This window comes from Octopus sinensis, linkage group LG5 (genome assembly GCF_006345805.1).
Source record: "Octopus sinensis linkage group LG5, ASM634580v1, whole genome shotgun sequence".
In the NCBI taxonomy this organism is placed as follows: Eukaryota; Metazoa; Mollusca; class Cephalopoda; order Octopoda; family Octopodidae; genus Octopus; species Octopus sinensis.
In genome coordinates this window covers 27,909,541-27,916,509 of record NC_043001.1, presented here as the reverse complement: position 1 = coordinate 27,916,509, position 6,969 = coordinate 27,909,541, and the positions used below count along the sequence as shown (strand labels likewise).

At 34.7% G+C, this 6,969-nt stretch overlaps 1 long non-coding RNA gene across 1 annotated transcript in view; it reads left to right on the top strand.

Moving 5' to 3' along the window:
• The window catches only part of LOC118763603, a 28,412-nt gene extending 21,702 nt beyond the window's left edge, over positions 1 to 6,710 (top strand). Inside the window, exons 2-3 of the long non-coding RNA XR_004999355.1 lie at positions 3,530 to 3,625; positions 6,284 to 6,710. This is a non-coding gene — a long non-coding RNA (uncharacterized LOC118763603). The remainder of the gene's footprint in view (positions 1 to 3,529; positions 3,626 to 6,283) is intronic.
• The last annotated feature ends 259 nt before the right edge of the window (positions 6,711 to 6,969 follow it).

The window sequence follows — 6,969 nt, the reverse complement described above, 5'->3', positions numbered from 1 at the left end:
TCTTTCTCCCTCTTGCTGTCTGTTGTACTTCTTCTTAAATCTTATATATATATATATTATATATATATATATATATATATATATATATATATATAATATTATATATAATATCTATATATACTTATATACATATATATATATGTATATATGTGTGTGTGCGTGTGTACATTGATACGTATACATATATACATGCATATACATACATATATATACATATATATACACACACAAACACACACACATATATATATATATATATATATATATAGATATACATACACATACACACAAACACACACATATACACTTTTCTTCTCAGTCCATCACTCTTCTTCACTTACCTACTCACACTTACCAAGTTATTCTTCCATAGAATTTTGCTATCGCCTTCTTATTTTTCCTTCTTCCATATATTCTCTCGCAGTTTTCAGACTTTTGCCATTTTTTCTCTCTCACTGTGACAATCTTTCCAATCTCGCTTTTTCTTTCCCTCACACTCACTTGATAGATAGATTAGATCGTTTCTTTATTAGCCACACAGGGCTGCACACAGATAGAACAAATTACAAGGTAGAGCTTTCTTTGAATGTTTAAAAAAAAAAAAAAAAAAAAAAAGGAAGGGGGAGTTTCGATCAAAAGGGATCGTAAAGGAGAGAAAGAGGACAAAAGAAAGGGGGTGTTAAAAAAATTTTTTTTAAAAGGGGGGGAGAGGAAAAAAAATTGATCAATAGGGATCGTTATCACAGAAATGTCAATATGAAGTGTAAAGGGGAGGACAGGTGAGGTTTACCCGTGGAAAGAAAGATAGATAGATAGATACGCAGATAGGCGTAGAGATACACAGACAGGCTGACTGATAGATATATACAGCATTACGTATGTACAATATGCATATAAGTGTATATTATGTATATTTATATATATGCTATACATCATATAAACTTGTATATATGTTATATATCATATATATATTTTTACATATAATACATATATATGTATATGTATTTTACACATACGTATGCATACATATATACACACACATACACGCGCACGCACATATATATATATTCATATATAAACATATAATTTATATATATATATACATATATGTATATCGCTGTTACCCTCTCTCCTTCTCTCGCTTTTTGCCTGTGATTTTTTTCTTGCTTCAGTGTCCTCCCTCACTACCTCGCCCCCTACCGGTTAACTAGCTCCTTCCATTTTCCTTGAATCAAAATGTGACAAGCAATATTAGCTCTTCTTCGCTGCATTATTCATGGTTTCGTCCTTCGACATTATCTGAGAGTTGGACATACCATTTATATTTCTTCCTATTACAGACATACACACAGATATTGTATAATATTATATTGTATTGTATAGTTCCTTTTTTTTCAATTTGTACGCCCTTATCATGGATTTGTTTGCTTTTGGTTCAGTAGTTTTTTATTACCTCCCTTTCTATTCCTTCATTTTGATTTTTCCTTTTTTATTCGTCCATTTGCAAAGAACTATTCTCCCGAAGCAACAACTGCCATAGTCATCCTGCCAATTTGCCATCGCCGGTTTAAGCTGTTGATGATGAGTTTGACGGATAGAGAGAATACTGAGTACTCCGATTTTACAAGTGCAGAATAAAGAATAGAAATGTATAATGAGTGGATAGTATACGGAATGACGGGATTAGATAATCCTAAAAGGATTTCGTGTATATAAGGGAATTTGGATTGAAAAGGTTATTAAACTAGGTACAAAACGCTCAAGAGCAAAGAAAGGAATGAATATGATAAAACAAAATTGTGGGTGGAAAAGAAGAGGAAAGAGAAATTCTTTATAGTGGAAAATTAAACGTATAGAGAAAGAGGGAGATAATAAAAAAGAGAGGCAGAAAGAGAACAAGAAGCTTCAGTATCAAATATATATTTATATATCTTTCATCTTTTACTTGTTTCAATCATTGGACTGCGACCATACTGAGGCACCACATTGAAGGGTCACTTTGGCCGGCCCAGCTCTGTTGAAGAAGACACTTGTCCAAAGTGCTGTATAGAGGGACTTAGCCGGAAACCATGGAGCAGCAAAACGAGCTTTTTAACCAAATAGCCCACAATAAATTAGATATCTGAGAATGAAAAATGTACTCGTATAGATATCCAGTCTAGTAATAGAGTTAGAGACTGTATAATATCGAAATATATATGTAAACATTAAAGGAGAAACAGGGAGAGAGCGAGAGAGATCACGTGTCCACTCGACTTCTTAGAAATACCAGTTAAGCTGTCTTCAAATTACACCATACTGACTTTAAAAATTATAGGAAGTAACCATGAAAATGTACAGTTCTGCATATAGTCACAGCTTAGTTGTCTTTTATCATCAATCTGCTCGATTACAGCTGGTCTGGGCTAAACAGCGGCAACAACCCATACCTTATTCACAAGTTCAATTGTGTTTGTTTAGATACCTTCATATTTTATCTTTTAAATTTCCATTTATTTTTTATTCAGTTTAAGTATATTTTATGAAATGAAAATATTTTATTTTCCTATTTTAACCACGAATAGCCACACCTTCTACCTTACGATACAGCGTTAGAAGAGGGTTTTTCTTTTCTACTGCATTTTTTTCCTTTTTCGTTTTATTGTTGACGAAGAAATATTGTTCGAAACGTCAAAATCTACTCCTTTTTTCCCTAAGCATAACATTATACTTGTATGTTTGTTTGCTTATATATTTATTTATATGTTTTTGTCATTTTCTTCGTGGAATATTTGTTTAATGTTATTTCATCATTTCCATACCCTGACGCAAATCTTTCCTCCAGATCACACAAGACTGAATAATATGAATCTCAACAATATACATGGACTCTATCCAGGGGGATTATATTTATTAAATAATTCCTTAGGGCACTGGATTGACAGAATCGTTAGAACTTCAGATAAAACGCCGCACGTACTTGTAATGTTACTCTAAGTTCTGAGTTCAGATCACATCAAGATTAACATTACCTTCCATTCTACCGATCTCGCTAGTATAAGAAATACCAATGAAATATCGCAAGGTATTTTTATCCGAAGCGCTAATGACGCTTCCTATCCACCACACTTAAATAACACTTCATGCTACATTTATCTTTATGCTAATGCTCATGAAGTATCTATCTATCTATCTATCTATCTATCTATCTATCTATCTATCTATCTATCTATCTATCTATCTGCTTTTATCTTTTGCTCTTTCTCTCATTCTCCAGAATGAAGAGATGGCGGCGTGGATTTCCACCCCGGCATCCGAAACTCGGAGTTTTATCATGGCTAACCGAATATTGTCACATATTACACATACAGATATATATATATATATATATATATATATATATATATATATTGAGATATTTATCATTGTTTCATCACCACAATTCTTGTCTAGAATATTGTTGTACTGTTTGAGAATTTGTTTGTTCAAGTCTTCATTAAATTTGATTGTACTCAATTGTATCCCATTGTTTTGTTTTCCCATTGTTTAGCTGTATCAAGAGACTACAACGTATAAAACCCCTTAAAAGCAGAGGCAAAATAAAAGGGAGATGCGCAATTTTTTTTAATATAAGAGAAAAAAAAAGGTTAGGGTGTTTATTTTTGTTTATTACTTGTTGTACTTACATGTTGTTGTTTTCATTGTTCTTCTTGTTGTTGAACACATGTTTTGATCTTGAGAGAATAACTCGTTTGTGCGTTTGGGTGAATATCTGCATGCATATGTGTGTATACATAAATTCGTGTGTGTGTGTGCGTGTGTAATGCGCGCGCATGCGAGTATGTGCATGCGTGCGTGTGTTCACATATATATAAAATGTATGTACGTATGCATTTATATCTGAGACCCCCTTCGGTCACGACACTGTCCATGGGGTTGCACCTAGAAATTAACCCTCCCAGGCATAAGTCCGGGCAAGGTTGTTTTTTATGGAAGACCAGCAGTCGCCCATGCATACCGAACTCCCCTCTCCACGCCACCAGTGTTATCCAAGGGAAAGGCAAAGGCCTATACAGCTTGTCAGCTGTGACGTCGCAACTCAATTCTACAGCTGAGTTAACTGGAGCACGTGAAATAAAGTCTCTTGCCCAAACACAACACGCAGCACGGTCAGGGATTCGAGGTCACAAACCTCTCGATCGTAAGCTCGACGCTCAACCAATGAGCCATGCACCTTGACTACGCATTTATATATATATATATATATATATATATATAATATATATATATATATATATATATATATATATATATATATGTATGTATGTATTTATATGTAACGATAGAATATACACGCACATGTATGTATTTAGGTATGTATATATGATTGTAAATCAATGACCAGGAAATAAATATTATGAGGAGACACACACACGCACATGCACACGCATACAGTGTATGTGTGTGTGTCTGTGTGTGTGTGTGTGTGAGTGTGTGTGGTGTGTGTGTGAGAGAGAAGAGAGAGAGGTACAGACAGACAGGAAGAGAAATAGGGAGAAAGAGAATTCAAAGAAACGTATGTCTGTGACAACCGAACTTTATATCGATTGATGTTCAGCAAATCGTTCGACAAATGTCAGTTCTAAATGTTGATTTCCTTTGGCAAATCAGAAGGTCTGAAATTTATATGACCAACGAAAGGATGGGGTGATGCGCATGCCATTACTAAGAATATAAGCGGCGAAATTCTTGCCATATATAATAGAAACCTTAACGCAGATAAGGAGTTACCTCCCGCTTGTAATATATATCGTGTGTGACAAGTGTACAGAATAAATCAGCTAGAGAAGTATTCCTAATACTAAATGGCAGTATGTTATATCGCAATACTATACAGTGGTTGTGTGAGCTACGAAATCCTCGTCGCCACGGTTATATCGCAAATTCGGAGGACCTCTACTCAACTCCGACGTCTAGACTTTTCCCTCTATATCTACGTATTGGGCTAGCCTAAGTCATCATCTGGAGGCCACACAACACAGTATCGTCGTCTCTTAGAGGGTAAAGGATAAAGATCCCCTTCGGTCATGAATGACCATGGGACTGCACCTGGAAAGCTCTCCTCCGAGACTCAAGTCTGTGCAAGGTTGTTTATGGACGACCTCTCTGTACCAACGATGTTATCCAAGGCAAAGGCAAAGGCCGATACAGCTTGGCACCGTTGAAGTCGCAACTCATTTTTACAGCTGAGTTAAGTTAATCGACATGAAATAATGTGTCTAGCTCCTAGAACACAACACACAGCCCGGTTCAGGAATCCAACTCACTACTTCATGATTGTGAGCCCGGCGCTCAAACCACTGACCCATGCGCCTTGGTCATCTCTTAGAGGACAGCCATATCAAAGCGGTTTTTGGTTCGTATACTGCTTCTATCTCGAACAGAGATTTTCTAGTGGACTAGATTCCTATCGTATATATTGTTCGGTTGAATCAACTTACTGGGATCAAAGCGTGTATTAATGCTTGATTCTTATAGGCAAAATAAATTGGTCGTTCATTGTACTCGACGTAAAATATTCCAGTTTTTCAAAGAACGAACATATTTATAGTTTAAGAGTGAGTATGTATTTCACAGATACTTGCCATTTAGTTAACTATTAATTTCCCACGCATGTCTGCTATCGGTAGGCAGTTCTTCGGCGCTCTTGAGCGGCTGCGTGTTCTAGAGCTCTGTGGATGTTACAAATACAGTTAAGAGAAAGACAGAGCCGCGTGACAATGATTGTTATTAATGTATTGTAAGTGTAAATGTGTGTACTTGTCACTATGTCACTATGCGTTATATATATATATTCGTTTGTGTGTCTCTTTATACCTATGTATGCATGTATGAATATATATATACGGCGTGGGATGTATGCATATATAATTATGTATGTACGTGTGTATGTATCTACATATGTTTATATATATATATGTGTGTGTGTGTGTGTGTGTGTGTGTGTGTGTGTGCTGTACAGTGAGCATGTTTATTTTTACTACATAATCACATATGCACAATTTCTTTTCTCAATGTTTGTGTATGTGTACATATATTCATGTACATTTAATAAATATACATATGTCTGTATATATATATATGTATATATATATATACATATACATATATATATGTTATATATGTATATATATGTATAGATATATATATATTATATATATATACAAGTATATATAAATCTATGTATAAGAAGTTACAAATATATTTATATATAAACGCATTGTGCTTAAATAATCTTTGGCAGCTCATAGAACAGTCACCAAGTTTGGCACAATTTGGATGGCTTACACCTTAATTTTAAACCATGTGCAGGACTAAACACAGTAAAAGTGAGATTCAGAATATTCCAAGAACGTGAATGTTATTATCAGCAGCGTCATTATCAGCATAACCATCATCATTTGCATCCCCATCATAGTCATCATCATCGTCGCCATCATCATCCTCATCATCATCATCGCCATCCTTGCAGCCATTATTTTCGGATATGTCCACGCCATGATTGTCTTCGTCGTTCCATCTTCTTCATCACCAACTTCATCATCATCATCATCGTCATCATCACCATCACCATCATCATCATCACTATCAGCTACAGTGACATCTTCGTCATCGTCCTCATCGTCGTCATCATTATGAACAAGCACTCGATTATGCTTCCACCTCTGCAAAATTAGGTACGTATTTGAATACATATGTTTCACACACACACATACACTATAAACGCACATACATACAAATATATAAACATAAATATACATACATATAAGTCTGTGTCTATATATATATATATATATATATATATATATATATATATATGCGCATATATACACACACCACTCGTATCCACATACATATATGTATATATATATACATAAATATATATAGATATATTACACGGAAAAATGCGACCATGAAAAGTAATATGCT